The sequence below is a fragment of the Ambystoma mexicanum genome, chromosome 13 (assembly GCF_040938575.1).
Source record: "Ambystoma mexicanum isolate Mex_15411 chromosome 13, UKY_AmexF1_1, whole genome shotgun sequence".
NCBI lineage: Eukaryota > Metazoa > Chordata > Amphibia > Caudata > Ambystomatidae > Ambystoma > Ambystoma mexicanum.
Window position 1 is genome coordinate 492505195 of NC_090938.1, and position 18774 is coordinate 492523968.

The following is an 18774-nucleotide window of genomic DNA, read 5'->3' on the forward strand; positions in this document are numbered from 1 at the left end:
CTTTTCTGATGTAGGCCCTCATTTGAAAGGATTATCTTTTGCGCCTCCAAAGGTTGAGGGAGTTAAGGTTTTCTGATCTGCTTATGCCAACGATGTGACACTGTACAATCACACCCCCATTGGTTTACAACGTCTTCTCACCTCCTTTAAAGAATATATATTGGCAAACTCCTTAATTATCAACCACACCAAAACTGTTATCCTATGACTAAGCTGTAGGAAAAACAAGGGGGCAAAATTATTTCTCAAATGAACGGGCGCCCTCACAGACATCTGTCTTTTTTATCTTGGAACATTGCAGGCGCTGTGTCCAAGCTCGTGCAGAGGGATATAACTGTTGCCATGAGGGAATACAATATCATGTTCCTTCATGAGACCTGGGCACTTTCTCCATTATGTTTTTATGGCTATGTCTCAGTATGTGTCCCAGCTGAGAAAGGTAGACATGGGCGATGCTTTGGTGGCCTGGCAATCTTGGTGAAGGCATCCCTAGCCTTAATGTTGACTGTGAGAGAAACTAAGAATGGGAATGTGCAATGCATCACTGTACGCCCTGCCAGTGGACATCCCTTATTCATGGTCAACTTTTATAATAGTCCACACATTACTAACCAAGGGTGTCCAGGTGCGTTGAGAGATTTGATTGAAGCGCATGGCACTGATAATGGGAACTGGGGTTCATTGCCAATTCTGGCTGGTGACTTTAATGCGAAATTAGGCCTAGGGGAGCTGTCTGTAAATGTAGACCCTGGAGAAGAATTTTCTTACGGGGTAGCCCCTGCACAAATGGAGGATGAAAGAATGTGTGCAAGGGGATTGCAATTTTGGGCGTGGTATCAAGAGTGGGGGGTCTGGTCTTTGAATGGCAGTGTAGGCATATATTGGCCCGGGAGGCCAACCTTTGTGGGCACACAGGGATCTTCCACGATTGACTATTTTTGTCTTCATGTAAGAGACTGGCACCTAATAAAGGAGTTTGAGATCCTTAAGAACTTATGCAGTGACCATCACGCATTGCGGCTGGTCTTGGGAATTGGCTCACCGATGGTTCCAACTGTTAATTTTCTACACTTGGACCATTGCAGTTTCAACCCCCTGTGGAAACAGAGAATAAAATGGGCTAAATTGGACCCTGTGGATACGCAGTCTTCCATTTGCAAACGCAAATAGTGAGGAATTTATGCTTATCCTCTCAAATGGACATCCCCCAGGCCTCATAATCTCAGCATCACAGAAAATCTGGGACACCATGTTGAATATTTTTCAAAGGGATTTCAAAACGGGGAGTAAGAAACTGGAAACCTGGTTTGATGAACCCTGTCGGTCAGCACAGAAAAACCTCAAAGTTATCCTGGCTGCAAAAGATAGTACCCAGCGAGACATAATCGCCGCTCGGGTGCATTATAAACACGCCCTTGCCAAAAGGAAGTCATACCTAGATGAGCAAGCCTGGGAGGAACTTCTTCAGGCTGTACAGTCACGAGATTCCCAAAAATGTTGGGAATTTGTGGCTAATGGGCCCCTCCACAAAAGACTGAAAACATGCAAAGAGAACACAGTAAGTGCCCTGGCTTGGTCTGACCATTTTAGCACCTTATATAAAGCTCCTCCATCTCCTTGTTATGATGTTCCACGTGGCTCTTCCTTGTGTTTTACAATTAAAGAGGTAGAGTTGGCTATAAGCAAGCAACTCCCCAATCGTGCTCCCAGACTGGATGCCACTCCTGCTGAAATTCTTTTGTAATGAGGTGGATTTTTGGACCCCACTATTAACTAAGTCCTTTAATGCATATTTAGAACTGGGCACCTTTCTGGCAAAATGGGGACAGGCTACGATTTTTCCTATTTTCAAGAAGGGCGACCCTGGTAGCCCTCTTTCCTATCGTCCGATTTCCCTTTTGGACACCTCATTCAAAATTTTTGGTAGGGCAGTCTTGGCACGGCTTGAACAACGGATCTCCGACTCGGGGGTACTTACATAGTCCCAATATGGTTTCCGCCCAGGTTTGAGAACTAGGGACCAGGCCCTGAATCTATACTTGGTGGGTGCTTTATCAATATATGTTAGAGGTGAGCCACTATATTTGGCTTTCATGGACCTGAGCACCGCATTTGACAAAGTGGATAGGGCGATGCTCTCGGTCGTGCTCAGGACCATGGGTTGCCCGGAGGATCTGGTCAAGGTGCTCCAAATAATCCATGAAAATACATCAGCCTGTGTGAGATTTGGTGATCAGGGACAGTGCACAGCTTTTTTTTTTTTTCAGACCTTTTTGGGTGTTCGCCAGGGTTGTGTTGCGGCACCGGTACTTTTCGCTTGGTATATAAACAGTGTATACCAGGCCCTTGTTAATTCCAATGCCGATTATATTAGGATAGGAGGTGTACCCCTTCCTGTCCTAGGCTATGCTGATGACATGGTTATCATAGCGCGTACCCCCATAGCCTTACAACGCCTGGTGGATGTTTACACTGAATTTATGGCCACACACAAACTCTCTGTGAACTCCAAAAAATCAGCTGTTTTATGGTTTGCAGGAGCACAGGTGTCAGACACCTCAAGATGCGGAGGATACTTAGTGGTGGAGAACCCATTACCAGGGTCACTAGTTTTGTATACTTGGGAATTTGCTTTAATGAGAACTGGCGAGGGTTTGGTCACGAGGACAAACAATGTACGAGGATGAGACAGGCATTGGGTGGTTTGTCCTGTTTTCAAAATGACTGTCTAGGGCATCCACTCAAGCTAATTCTTGAAGTCTACAGGGCACAAACCAAAATAGCCACCAAATATGGTGCCGCACTGTGAGGCTTTGAAAAGATTCCAAGTATTGAAAAAGTTGAGAACATCTTTCTAGAAAAACTACTGGGGCTACCGCAGTAAGTGCCAAATTATGGCACCCATTTGGGTGCCCTCACATTGGTGATCAATGGCTATGGGCCCCCTTGTGCATTGGCTGACGTTATGGTCAAACCAGAAAGCCGTCCTTTCACATAAAATCTTAATAGCACTGGTGAGAAGCCCGGCTGCAAAAAAAAAAACACAAATACAGTGGCTCATTTATATTCAGAAATGCACGAGCCAGTTAAATTGTGCTAGCCTCATCTGTCCTCCAGCATGTTTGACTCTGTGTGTTGTGAGGGCCCACAAGCAATTGTTTAAATCCATCCTTGAACCAAACAGAGTCCTCTGCATTAGTGCAAATAGAAGGCATGTTGTTCTAGCCAATGCAGACACTATTCAGCCGTATTTGTTACATAGTAATAAACCTTATGACCGCTGGGCACTTACAAGAGCGCGATTTGACTGTCTATGGCTGGGGGCCCGAACTAAAAAATGTTCTCACAATGTTCAATCTGGGGCTTGTCCTTGTTGTCAGTGCCCTGTGGAGGACCTTTTGCATTTTGTGCTGTTTTGCCCAACATATATGGACTTAAGGAGGAAAACACTCTTGCCATTACTGAGGTCGGCTGGAATGTCTCAAGCCAGGCCGGCCCTCTGCCATCTACTTTCAGCTGCCACACTGCCCGTGGCTTGGGGCTCAGTGGACTATTTAAGAAAGGCCTGGCATCGGAGAACCAAAATCATCTCTCAAAAACTGACTGAACACTGATAATTTAATGATTACCCAGGCATCCCCTCAGAGGATAGCGGCATACACACTCGCACTTTTTAAATATTGTCATTTTATCTAATGAGTTTTTATCCTTATGGCATGTATTTTGTATTGTATTTTATCTTGCATTGTTGTTTATGGAAAATGTGTTTCCGAATAAACATATTGATGATGAAAAGTCCTAATAAATATTTCTGGTTCCTAGATAAAGTAAATCTTCCAGTGTGCCATGCTATTAGATATTTGGGTTACCCTATTTTTGAAGATAAAAAAAAAGGCAAATTATTGTGATTATCTTGTTATTAGCCCTCTTTTGTGTCAGTTGTAGAAAATTGACAACAAGTATGGGAAATTCACTTTGTTACTGTGCATACGCATGTACAGAAATAAAATTGTGGCACCGTTCAGTTATGGTTTGCACCATTTTGGTGTAGGGAAGAAATTGCCGATGGCAAGCATCCTAAAATCTATGGTCAGATGTCTGCCCAAGTGCGTGCCTTCTGCAGCAATCCGCTAAGAATTGGGGCTTTTCTCCATCCAAAGTACAATTGAATGGCGTAGGCTTGGGCTGTACAGGAAATTGCTTTCAGGTAACAATACCAATCTATATGGAATTATGGGAAGCAGATTCCTGAATGGCAAGGTTTCCTCAAAGTTTCTTCTGGACATGGAAAGGGAAGCTCTTGAATCCTTCGATAAAGTGGGGGTATTTTGTGAGTCACTGATGTCCAACCCCATGAAGGTTAAAAGTCTGCTCCTCCATTGGGTATCGGAACTCCACAGTAACAGAAGTACTGAATAAGAAACTATACAAACAACTCGTCCCAAATTTTTAAAAAATGGGTGTCACTGAATCATATCTACCCAAATTTCCAGGTAGATCGTTGAGTCAAGACTTCATGCGGTTTCGCTTCAATGTCCTCGCTACAGGCGAAATAATAGCCATCAAGTCAGGTGTCACCGATTGCGTTCACTTATGCAGATATTACAAAAATGAGGTTACTGCTGAAACTCTAAAACACATTTTGACAGAATGTGATAGTCTAACGGCAGAACGAATTAACTGTTTTTCACAATTTGTGCCCAACACCGAGTGTGCGGATCTGACTTTGTTGTGGTTAGAAATGTTACATTGGAATCGAACTAAGCTTCAACTAACAGTCCTCAGATATTTGAAGACGCATTGTGGATTGTAATCTTGATCAATTGGATACTTCCACTAGATGTAGAATGAAATGCGCCTACTGTGAGTTAAGATAGTCGCTTCTGGAATAAGAACTAAATATTTAATTTGCCTGTTATTATGTAGATAAATGTTTTTTCATTGAAACATTCTGACATTTATTATCATCCTTGATCATTTAAGAGGTGGTAGTCCAATAATGTGACTGAGCATGATTGTGTAAATAGTTTGTTTACAAGATGCTGTGCGTTGTTTTGTTTATTGAATGTAGAATTTGTTTACTGAATAATGTTAGACATTTAGGATCTATGCTTACATGCATTTTATGTATTTTAATTGCGTACTAACTTTTGTAACCATAAACAAATAATATTTTAAAAAAAGATAATTTACATTATTATACCAATGAATGGCATAGGTCGAAGGGGTGTGCGGGGGTCAGTTGATCAACTGAAAGGGTGTGGTGAGGGGCAGTGCCCCTTCTTTGTCTAGAAGCTGAAGCTTCAGTCAGGATTTCACTAGTTCCATAGATGGATCGAATCTAATGGCAAGGGGCAATCCAGTAGAGGGGGCAACTAGAAGGCAGGAGGAGGGCCATGGACAGAACGGTTGTGGGGTAGAGGAACACAAGCAGCCCAATTTGCTAAGCACAAAAGGTAGAGATCAGGGCTTGGCAGAATGTTAGGTGTGGTGGGCAGAATGTTCCTTATGCTACTTAAGTTAACCCTGGCTGCAGTGGCAGTAGTTATAATTAACTTTTGGAGCAGGGGCAAAAATGTCAAGTTGCAAGCTGCTAGCCAGGCATAAAAAGTCACTCACACACAGTCCAATTGTCCACACGCACACACAAACATACAATTTCTTGCATGCCAAGAGTGTACAAACATTGAGCTCCGTTTGGAATACTAGGTCACTATCAAAGTGGACCCCCATGGTTGTGAGCTTTGGGCTATGGGTTGAGGTTGTCCAGGAGAAAAGGAGATGGTACAGTGGGGGCAGCATTTAAGTCAGGGAGAAAGAGGATTTCAGTATTGGTGAATTAAGCATTGTAAGGACAACCAGTGAACGATTGCTGTAAAACAGCTTATGATGGGCTCAGAGAAGAGAGTCAAGGAGGGAATTAGAAGAGTACGTGAACATCTTCAGAAAAGAGCTGGTAGTGAAAGCCAAATAATGTGATTAGTTTAGGGGGGAGGTGAAGAGAGTCAGCTGAGGACAAATCCTTGGGACCCCCATAGAGGGGGTGGACCGGAGTTCTAGTAAAGTGAGAGCGGTTGCTGAGAGAAGAGGCCGCCCAGTCGACTGTAGGGTCTTTGAAGCAAAAGTAGTATCAGGTTTGAGGGAGGTTTGAGGTCCACCGTAACAGGAGTTGCTGAGAGATCACATAGAATGAGGTCTGAGGGGAGGAGGGAGGTGAGTGGTGAACATGCCATCTATGCCACGCCCCATCAAACTTTACCAACCCAATACTTTCTCCAAGCTGGCTCCACTACTTTCTAAATGCGTTTCATCAGCAATTGGAGACAACTTAGATAGTTATCAAATAACTGCCATAGCCAAATGCAGATTTGCCTGCCAACTGCTAGTAGCATACAGTCATTAGTAAAATGACTATCAACACATGTTGATCAACACATGAACTGCCAATGCGATATGCTTAGTAAACCAGGAACTACATGTCAATCATCCAGGCAACTTCCAACTAACAAATGCACATCACATAACTGCTGCTGGAAGCATTTAAGCAAGAAAGATACCACTCATTAGCCAATGAACTGAAATCACCACTACCAAACAATTTATCAGCTTAATAACTGCCAACAAACGGTGGCAAGCACCCTGAGAATGTAACGGCACTGCATTGCTGACCTGAGAACTGTTGAGATCAGCACTATAACTGACAATGCAAGAATCCTAATCAGCTTGACAAGTGCTTTTGCCAAATGCTCACACGTGCTGGCAAGGTTGGAGTGCACAGGGCACACAAAATGTACTTGCAAACTCATTGGCGAGAAGAATTGATTGATTGGCAGGTACCATTTGCATGGTACTCATCCTTGATAGAGTATAGGCAGTTTGAAACATGGTTGACATTCACTGCAAATAAACTTTGATTGCAGTGAAAAGGTTTCACTGTGCCCTACTGGACTTTGGGTGGCAGCATTGCACCAAATATAGATTGTGTTTATGGTGACATGCAACATTTTACAGAACGCACTGCTAAATATTTGTTACCCTTCAACATGGAGTGAGTGCATTTCTCTTAGGTTGAGTATTTAAACCAAGGAACTCGCTCTGCGGGTCTAGTGGGATTTTTAAGAATTTGGGAGGTCTGGTGAACTTACTGTGTACAAAATAATGCAATGCATGTGCTCTTGTATAGCGCCCTTCTGCCAATCGCTTAACCCATGGAATGTAGGTTGGCACACAGGAACCGGGTGCTTCCGACCTGCACCAATTAACACCACAGGTTTTGCATCTGCCTAGAATAAAGAAGCAATGTGCCAATATCAATGACATGCTTCTAACCTCAAAGAACTGGAAAAAGAGGACATAACTCTCCCACTCTATTGTGGTCTTTGACTTGTACTTTGTATTGCTGCTACTAGAATAAGAAAGGCCACAACTTGACTCTAGGGTGTAATGTGATATCTGTTGCTTTGTTGTTAGAAGTAAAAAAAGAAAATACACTAAAATTAAGATTGCTCAGTGGAGTAGTAAATCAAATGCACATAATTGTGAAACCTGAATCCTGGTGTCCACTCAGATCCTTGCCCTACTGAGGTTAACAGAATGAGCACCACGGGTTGAGTGATAAAAGCGGTTATTGGCACCTAGAGAAATAAAACAAGTTCAAATAACACACAATGTATATAACGAAAAATAAAATAAATAATCTCCACAAAAACTGCAGGTACTACTGAGTACAACAATACCCAAAACGTCAGAAGCTCTTCAACTCAAAAAGTGAGAACCTGCGACGTTGATTAGGCAAGGACCACTAATTTGTTGAACAGCCCGAGAGCTGCATACTTGTAATGCTCATCAGCACGAGAAATGCCATAACTAGAGGCTTGTCTACCAGAGATCTACTAACACAAGACATTCATCAGCTTAAGAACCACGAATGACACGGAGTTTCAGAACTAAAACCATCCTATGACCAGCATGACCAAGGCACTCAACAGTCCAACATCACAAGAGCCCAATGACAGGGCAACAAACAAAACAAACGCCATGCAACCACTAATGCCATGCACCTATCAGCCAAAGGCATAAACCCCACTGTCAAGCGCCAATCAATGAAGTTGCTGCAAATCTCAAGTGCTTGTTAGCTCCCAAACTGTCATAGCCAAGCATCCATACGGTTTAGAACTGCTAATGTTTTTCATCCAGATAACTTTCAACAAATATTCTAATCAGCTCACCAACTTCGTATTCCACACTAGTGGAAAAGCCTGTGTACACAGGCTAATGCGCGTAAAGGAAGACATTTTCAGAGTGTAAATACATTATGTGGTATATTTTAACGGAATTTATGCTAATAGAAAATGAAATGTGTACAGGATCTTGCTCCTTTTACGTGGAGGAGTAGTAACCTCAAACTAAATCTCACAGAATCCGTTGAAAGGTCAACATAGTACATACAGCCAATTGTTTTATCGGCTCCCCACACTTATGGGTTTTGAACTCAAATACATAATGTTGAGGGATGTCAGAGAAATACAATTGACATGCGGCATGATTCGAAGTAGTCATGAGATCATAAAATAAAGTAAATTGAAGTCAAAGTTTAAAACGTACATGAAGATTTTTATTGATAGAATACACACCAAGAAATATATGAATAATTGCATAATACATAAGTACATTGAAAAAAGTACTTTATTTCGTTAGAGAAATAGTGCTTCATCAAATGAATTTCTGTTCATGTTTTTTTTAAATGTATATATTTTCTTAGTGTATGCAACTTGAAGTATGCTGTTAAAGTGTTGTCCCTGTCTTCGGCCTTTCCTGCAGCCAATTGTATGCTATCAATGTTGAAATACACATTTTGTTTGCCTGGAAGATTAACTATTATTGTTTTATGCATAAGGCAACAACTACCTATAGCAGTCATAACAGGCGAAGCGGTCAGGACGGCTTCAGACAAACATACATCTAGCCCTTTATTATATAGTATATGATGATTTGTCTAAAAATCTAGCAAAGACCACAACATTCCATAGGCCAGAAATGTCAATGGACTGTTCTCAAAGGTTCAACAACGCTAAAACTGCAAGTTCCAAACCCCATCCGCCCGAAAACTCAAAACAGCCAACATATCAGGAACTGTCAATGACAACAAGCTCATCACAAAAACAGTGCATGGTGACCATCGGCCAAATAACATCAAATGCAAAACTGATGAACCTAAAAACTGCCAAACTGGGACAGACCGTTAACTGCCAATGGCATACAGATATCAGCCAACTTGAGGTAGCCATGCCTGAATCAATGCAGCAAATGCTTTTTAGTGCAAGAACTTACATCAGAGGACCCCACACTCCCAAAACCAGGTAATAGTAGGTGGCCATCAGTCAACGGACTGCAACTGTCAGGAGATATCAGCCCATAAAGAGAAAAGCCATACTTCATCAGCATAAGAACCAACAAGAAATAGTCAAACCAAGAACAGATAACATCCATCAATCCCATTACTGCCAATACTAGGCAGTCACCAGCGTAAGCAAAGCCTACAGCAGAACACTTCGTCCCAAAATCTACCGATCCCCGAGAACCGCCAAACCAAGATGCCCATGGGCCAAAAGGTCCCCAATATCATGTGCACACAAACTCAATGGCATGTGGCCAGCACCGTCAGAAAAGCCAGCATGTAATCTATTCAACTACCAATGGCTGTCGACCAAATTATTCAATTTGCAGGAGTGCTTTATACAAGTATTCCATTCAGTCTAGATGCTTATCCATCCAACAAGACCACGGTCAGCTACCATAAGAACAGCATAGCTCAAGAACTGTGGAGAATCTTCAATATCACATAGCCACCAGCTCAAGAACTGCCACAACAATGCATCATGAAACCAAAAACAACCAATGCAACAGACACCAACAGCCAGGGAAGGGTAAATATCAAAATGACAACCCATAAATCGTCAACAGTAGGGGTTCATCAGCCCATGCAACGCCAAAGGCTCATCAGCTAAAGAACTACCAATCTCAGACTTATATCAGAGAATTAGTACTGCCATTGCCTTAATATGCACGTTTCCAATGCTATATAGAAATTTGTTTGAGAAATGCCAACCAATACAGCAATCTACCTGAACGTCAATGTCATATTCCAATCAAAAACAAAGAGGTGATGGCTGGAAGGTTTAGAATGAATCTTAACCCCTGGCAATGCTCTGGGCAACCCTCCAGACCACCGTTCTTCGCCTGCCAAGCCATTACAGAAGGGGAAAGACCATGTGCAAATCAGGGTTGGCCCCACCCCAAAAGGGGCAGTCCAGCCCGAACTGCTAGGCCCCATCCCTTCTGCACGAGACCACAAGCATCCCCAAACATGTTTCGCCCTTGTTGGGGCTCATCAGTGAGGAGTAGCTTGGGTCTCTAGGCCCAGCAGGCACGGGGCCCACGTCTGGGCATACCCGTCCCACTCAGGGTGACAAAGCAAAAACAAAGAGGTGATGGCTGGAAGGTTTATAATTAATCTTAACCACTGGCAATGCTCTGGGCAACCCTCCAGACCACCGTTCTTCGCTTGCCAACTCATCCAATCAGCCAGAGAAATGCCAACATCAAGCAACAAAAGAACCAGAGAACTAGTCAGTCAAATAATTGAGTGCAAGACACGTATCAACCTAACACCTACCAAGGTAAAACAAAAAGGTGATGGCTGGAAGGTTTAGAATTAATATTAACCTCTGGGCAGCCCTGCAAACCATTGTTCTTTAGCCTGGAGAGCCATTACAGAAAGGGGAAAGACCATATGTACATCAGGCTTGGTCCCATCCCAAAAGGGGTAGTCCAACCGGAACTGCTAGGTCACATCCCTTCTGCACAAGACCACAAAGGCCCAAGAATAGCCAATTTAAAGAAAAGAAAAAAAATCAATTGCTCCACGTTGTCTAAAACCAAAAATGAATACAACTACTAAATCGAATCTGCAGATGTTAGCAACTGGCACGTTATGCCAAGGGCAGTTGTCATCCAAACAGTTTGACCAACCAGCCATTGCTCCAGCCCCTCTCAATCCACTGTTCTTTTAATGGCGTTTATGGTGCGAAATAACCTTTTACAAGACAATACAACGGGGATAAACATAACCTGAAATACATTAACATGTTTAGAAAGACAGCACATTACAATAAAATCCCAAAACGCAAACACTAGTCAACCATTTCACCCTCACATGTCGACTAAATTGGAGAGATATGCCTGGTATTTCCATGATCTGCATGCCAAGCACCCCACTGTCTTGAGAAACAATAGCCTAAGCCCTAAGGCATCACAAGTCCCCATGGGTCAATCACCCAAGCTGCCGAAGCCGATCCATTAATCATGCAAACTCATTCCAGTTCATCACCTATCCACCTATGATGTCCAATTATCTATTGACCACAACCGCCCATGGACCCCCTGGTCTAAAAGGATGACTTTAGAGACCATCCTGGGGTCATCTGATGATCATCCAACTACACTAGAAGTCAGTTCCACATCATCAGATGTCATCACGCTGTTAAAGTCATCAGAAAATATCTCAGAATGGTGGATGATTTGGGAATGAGTTTAGGATGACAACGAATATGCTAACATCATCCCTATTTTAGAAAACTCTTTGTTCCTGATGCTTTTAGGATGACTTGCTGATCACTTCGAGATTGCACGTTTGTCCCTGATGATTTGGAGCCGATTCTGGGATGACCTGCCAATTACTTCAAGAGCATTGCCATGAAACAGGTTTGTTCTTGATGATTTGGGGATGACTTACCGATTACTTCAGAACACCAGTTTGCAGGATGATATTCGGACCAATACAGATCGCCATTCTGCTTTTGCTTAGTTGTACTTATGATGAATGACACCCCAATTTGGCTAGAGTAAAGCTTGAGACTATGTTGGGCCAAAGTGGAAGCCAGAGGCCTAAACATAGCATACTCCCCCCCCCCTGCGTGGGAATCCTTTGCCATCCAAGTCAATAGCAGTCACTGAGTGCCCCCACAATCCCCAATGTGGCATGGGTGAAGCCTGAGACTATGTTGGGCCAACGTTGAAGAAAGAGGCCTAAACATAGCATGCACCCCTGGGTGAGAATCCTTTGCCATCCCAGTCAAAAGCAGGAACCCAGCACCCTCAAAATCAATACATTATCATGCTGACTTGTTAGATAAGAATTGGTGTATTCCCACTGTGTGAGACTACACAACACTTATCTGCTTGGTATTAGGTCACCCACCTTTTGGTAATCGGTCTGTACTACACAGGTTGGTAGTGTGACCGAGCAGCCAGGCCTATTTCAAGGAGGGATAAATGTGAGCTGTACAAATGAAATACGTAAATACAAGTAGCCAAGTAAGACTTACACTCAAGGTTTCAGTTATAAAATAGTTATTTATTTAATTAACATCCATTTTTAAATAAGCGTTCTTCAGAAAGACAATTCATGTAACAATGTTAATATACTTTAACATTACTTTTCAGAATCAGAGCAAGTAATCTTTGGAAATGCTTCTTACACAATTCCTACACCCTGGGGCGACTTCAATCAGATTCTGAGGTTGCAGAAAGGAAAGGTTTAAGGAAGGAAAAAGGTTAAATATGTTCTTAGTATATGTGAGGACAACTAAATATTCCAATGAAATCTAGACAAGCCCTTCCCAGCAGTAACGGTCTAAAACAAGTTACCACCTATGAGAGACAAACAATATCAAAGTCAATGGACTAGAAGAGTCTGCAGGGAGCCAGGACAGCCAAAGTCAATTTGAAACAGTCTACGGAGCTGAGGCACTTCCTAGAATCAAAATTGCACAAAGTTAGAGAGTTTGTTACAAAATCACTTGTAGGGTCACTGTTAGGAAAGATTTCGTAATTGTAGGTAATTTTCCTTCCATGTGGCAACCCCTAAACTTTTTGCTGTTGTTTTTCACCTTGTTCTCGACTTTGCCAGAGAAGTGCAGCCTTCTGCCGCACTCCTCTGGGCTTTCGCTCCTTTCTTAAGGGGAAACTGACATGCCCTTAAGACAGTCAGTACCGGGGAACGCTGTTTCCCGTAGTTTCTTTTATCATGTTGCGGCTTTCGTGCAACATGACACAAGAGGGCACTGTAAGCTAAGTTACAGCTCTCTTGGGTCTCTAGCCTTCTACAGGCCCTAGATACTCGTTTAGGATTGTATCTGATCGGTGCAAGTGATTCAGGGACGGGAATGGTGGCAGCGATCGTTTCTTGTGTTTTGAGCTCCTTTTGGCGTTCTAAGCGCGGTTTCCGCGCTTAACCCTAAATGGTGGCCTGGCTCCCAAAATGGCCAGACCACGAGGCTCCTTTGTCCTGTCCACTGACCGTCTTGCTCCCTTCACCTTCCCCAGGTCGAGCCGACCCGGGGCCTTCCTTATTTGGGCATGTACTTTCCCGCGAAACACGGATGCTTTGGTGGGCTTCTACATGTCTTGTGTGTGCCTCCAGGATGTGGGCTGGGATGTCTGGTCCCAATACACATCCTGGGTGCCAGAGAGTCTAGGGTGGTGTGAATGCCTGGGACCACCGTGGTCCGTGATTGGTCCACGAATGGTGTGAGTGTTGATGAGCGGATCTCCCATTGGGTCCCCTCCGTTTAGGCGCGAAGGGAACCGTGGATAAGAGGGGGCTGGAAACACCACTACCATGTCGATCTCCCGAGTTCTCACGAACGAAGGAATACAGGAGCCAAGTATCCTGCAACCAAGAGGCTGGACCGAGGAATCGCTGGTGACCCGCTGAAGGACTTCTCCTCTGCACTGCTGTCGCCTTGTGAAACCCTTTTCACCTTTGATCGAACCAGAAGGCCTGTACTGGTACTTCGACCCTTGGAATAGCGGGAACAGCTATTCTCGGCATCTTCACCATCTCCTGCCAGTAAGCCTTCGGAAGCGTCTCTGGGCCATCCAGCTGACTGACCAGCTTACATGGGAGTCTTGCTCTATAACCGCCGCCAGGTTGTGTAGTATTTCGAGTCCTTGTCACTCTCACACGCTTCGTACACTTGGCGTTCCCAGGTCTGAAGTGAGTAGTGTACATTTGGCTCAGATACACACGGCCGCTTCGTTGCCCTGCTGTGGTAACAAACTGTGCGGGTTTCTTCGATTGGGACGTCTTTTTACTCAACACGACGACGAGGCGTTCCCTGCTCTTCTGAACCTGCCAGCTACTGAAACGAACGCGGAGAAGCCTGGGTCTGCTTGCATCGGGGACCGGTGAGTAGCATAGCTAGGATCTGGTCTCCCTCCTGCAGGAGCCCATTGCTTTTACCCGCTGTGTCAAACAGCACCCTTTTCCGTACTCGCGCTCTGCTTCTGCCCACTGTGGAGGCTGCGCTTGAGTCGCGGAACTTGTTCTTCTTCTTTTGTGCACTAAACTGAACTGTCTGATTTCCCTCGAAGAGCTTCTCCTTTTGCCCGTTGGCACCAGCGCGTGCAGGTACTTTTGAGCACAAGGCTCCACTCTTCGCAGGGCTCGGACTTCCATCTAGTTAGGTGCCTCTGAAGGCGAACTGGGTCTAAGCATTATTGCGCACTGCCTGTTTTCCCTCCCTTTTAGGTGGACTACACATTTCGTGCATATAACACTTGAGACTTGTTGTATTTGTATATATATTGTGTTGATATGGTATGTGTTGGTTTACTATCGTTATATTGTGATTTTCACGCTACGGTCATTGTTTTAAAGGCCTTGAAATAAATGTGTATATATTTTTAATATAACAACTGTTTGGAGTAGTTTGTAAGTGATCTTGCTTTGTGTGTTCATTGCGGGCTTTCAGTCACCCTCACCCCTCTTGGGACCTAGTCTTGACCGCCGCGATCGCTACCTTGATTGGTCTGGCTCGTCCAGAGGTTACCCTGTTCCAAGTAATTAGGTTGGCCTTCTGAACTTCTGCGCCACCAGGACAGAGTTCAGAAATCCGTCTTAACAGTCACAAGCTGTTAAGTCTGTGAAAACAGAGTTGGAATCAACTCTAAAAGTAAGCCACTGCAATTCCCAACTGAGAAAAGCACGGCTACAAGACAGTGAGGTAAGTACCCAAAGTCTAAACAGTACCTCTGGTTTGAACAAGAGTGGTCCAGCTGGCCTCTGTCCTGCTACAGCGATGCAGACCCAGTGTTGTTGAGCCTCAGTCGTGGAGACAAGAGGGAAGACATCTTTAGGGCTCCTGTGATACTTGGGTGGTCGGCGGCAGCTACGGGGTCTTTTCAAATCAGCGACACTTTGCAGTTTCAGTGCTTAGTAAACAGCACCGTTGCGAATCTCGGATACCGGTTGGGCTTCCTTCACTCCTTGGGTCCTGCACTCTGGTGAGGGGACTCGAGCTCTGGTCGTCCTGCTTCTGGAGGGTTCTTAGGAGACTTCTGGAGCTTATAGTCAGAATTCAGACGTTTCACTCGACTATGGCTTACTCAACCCCTAGCACTCAGTCCTTGCAGCAATGAAGTACAGCCAGACAGGGAAGATGGTCCAGTGGAGTTTGTCTCTGGGTTAGTTGGTCCCACTAGCCCAAGGAGAAAGTCGTCCATTCCGGAGCTTCTCTGTCAAATTGAAAAAGGAGTTTCAGCACAGCAGCAGGGCTTCACTGGGCAATTCAAAGGTCCAGGAGGATGCAGCAAGCTTCGTTTACGGTTTCTTAGGCGGGTGTTTCTCCCAGTGGTCGATTCTTCCTCTAGTCCGAAAACACTGGCCTTTTAAGCAGGTTTCTCCCATTCATGAACAGCTTAGGCTGTCAATCACACAGCAGGGTGGATGTCCTGAAAGGACAGCCAGCCAATCAGACCTCAAAAACAGAAAATGTTGAAAAAAGAAGACGGGCCATTTTGATAAAATGGTCACCCATTGGTGCTATACTGCAGCTGAGGGTTCATCCTGCGGTAGAAAAGCACAATGGTAGGAAAAGTAAACCACTGCCACCAGCCATTTAAAGTAGGTAGGGTAACATAAAAATGTTACATGAGAATGTAGGATAAGGGGGTACTAGGTAACCCCTCCCCCCAGCAGTCCACATAAGATGGTGTGTGCTGGACCCACAAAGAGAAAAGGGTAAAAGTCAATTTCACTTTAATATTCTTGGGAACAGTAGTTCACACAAGAAAAGGTATGTTAAACCTTATGAGAAATCTAAAGGATTTCTCAGGAGCACGGCACTGAAGGTGCTGTGTGTCACCTTACAAAAAGTAGATGCCTATGGAGTTTGTCAGACTCCCAAAACAGTGAAAACGCATTATCCAATTCAGGTCAAAACACATGAGGGACTGGGAAAAGTGTCTCACTCACTCCAGGGTTAAAATTAAAAAGTCCTACAGTACAGCAAAAGAGCTGCGGGTCTCGAAGGTTGAAGGGAATTAACACAGACATGCGAATTCTCCCTAACATGACTGCACCAATATATGCCAGTAACAACCATAACCAAAAGTACCTCTAGGATCCCAAAAAAAAAAATAAATAAAAAAGAAGCAATAAACAAAAGGAACCACAAAGTCCCATCAACCAAGGCCTCAACTACGCACAACCTATCAAATACAATCAATCAATACGTTTATTCGGAAACAAATTTCCATAAACAACAATACAAGATAAAATACAATACAAAATACATGACATAGTAAAAAAACACATTAGATAAAAAATGGCAAAACTTTAAAAGTGCATGTGTGAATGGCAATTAATATCCTCCAAGGGAATGCCTGAGTAGTCGTTAGATTGTCAATGTTCGGTCTAATTTTGAGAGATGATTTTAGTTCTCCTGTGCCAGGCCTTTCTCAAATAGTCCACCGAGCCCCATGCCACTGGCAACGTGGCAGCTGAGAGTAAATAGCAACGGGCTGGTCTGGCTTGGGACAATCCAGCTGACCTCAATAGTGGCAAAAGTGTTTTCCTCCTTAAGTCCATATATGTTGGACAAAACAACACAAAGTGCAAAAGGTCCTCCACGGGGTACTGACAGCAAGGACAAGCCTGCGGTTGAGCATTGTGAGACCAGTTTTTTGTGCGGGCCCCCAACCATAAACAGTCAAACCGTGCTCTTGTAAGTGCCCAACGGTCATAAGGTTTGTTACTAAATAACAAGTATGGCTGGATAGTGTCTGCGATGGTTAAAACAACATGCCTTCTATTAGCACAAGTGCCTAGTGCAACAGACTCTCTGTTTGACTCAAGGATGGATTTATGCAATTGCTTGTGGGCCCTTACAACACTCGGAGTCAAAAAGGCTGGAGGGCAGATGAGGCTCGCACAGTTTAACTGATTCACACATTTCTCAATGTAAATGAGCCACGGTATTTTCTTGGCGGCCGGGCTTCTTACCAATGCAGTTATGATTTATGTGAAAGAATGGCTTTCTGATTTGGCCATAACGCCAACCAATGCGCAAGGGGGGCCAGTAACCATTCATCACCAATATGGGGGCACCCTAAATCCAAATGGGTGCCATAATTTGGGGCTGACTGCGGGAGCCCAAGTAGTTTTTTTAAGAAACTATTCTCAACTTTTTCGATGCTTGGAATCTTTTCAATGCCCCACAGTGCAGCCCCATAGTTAGTGGCTGTTTTGGTTTGTGCCCTGTACACTTCAAGGATAAGCTTGAGTGGATGCCCTAAACAGTCATTTTGAAAACGGGATATGCCACCCAAGGCCTGTCTCATCCTCGTATATTGTTTGTCCACGTACCAAACCCTCGCCAGTTCCCAGTAAAGCTGATTCTCAAATATACAAAACTAGTAACCCTGGGAATGGGTTCTCCACCACTCAATATCCTCCGCATCTTAAGGGATCTGACGCCTGTTCTCCTGCAAGCCATGACGGCAGATTTTTTGGAGTTTACTGAGAGTTTGTGAGTGGCCATAAATTCAGTGTAAACATCCACCAGACGTTGTAAGGCTATAGGGGTACGCGCTATAAGAACCATGTCATCGGCGTAGCCTAGGACAGGTAGGGGAACACCTCCTATTCTAATGAAATCTACATTAGAGTTAACGAGGGCCTGGTATACACCGTTTATATACAATGCAAAAAGCGCTGGTGCCACAACACAACCCTGGCGTACACCCAAAAAGGTCTCGAAAAAGGCTGTACACTGTCCCTGGTCACCAAATCTCACACAAGCGGATGTGTTTTCATGTATTATTTGGAGCACCTTGACCAGATCTTCCGGGCAACCCATGGACCTGAGCACGGCCCAGAGCATCGCCCTGTCCACTTTATCGAATGCGGTGCTTAGGTCCATGAAGGCCAAGTATAGAGGCTCGCCCCTAACATATATTGATGAAGCACCCACCAAATATAAATTCAGAGTCTGGTCCCTGGTTCCCAGGCCTGGGCGGAAACCATATTGGGTCTCTGTGAGAACCCCCGAGTCAGAAATCCACTGTTCGAGCCGTGCCAAAACCACCCTACCAAAAATTTTAAATGAGGTATCCAAGAGGGAAATTGGACGATAAGAAAAAGGGCTACCAGGATCACCCTTCTTGAAAATGGGGAAGATTATAGCCTGACCCCATGTTGCCGGATAGGTGCCCAGTTCTAAATATGCGTTAAAGGACTTGGTCAATAAAGGGGCCCAAAGGTCCACCTCCATACAAAAAATATCAGCAGGAATAGCATCTGGCCCGGAGCACGATTGGGGAGTTGCTTACTTATGGCCAGCTCTACCTCTTGAATTGTAAAACACAAGGAAGAGCCACGTGGACCATCATAGCAAGAAGAGGGAGGAGCTTTGTATAGGGAGCTAAAGT

The 18774-nt window shown here is 44.2% G+C and overlaps 1 protein-coding gene across 1 annotated transcript in view; it reads right to left on the bottom strand.

The window, feature by feature from the left end:
• The window catches only part of TLK2 (tousled like kinase 2), a 2257819-nt gene that overhangs the window by 2223619 nt on the left and 15426 nt on the right, over nucleotides 1-18774 (bottom strand). The window lies entirely within an intron of this gene.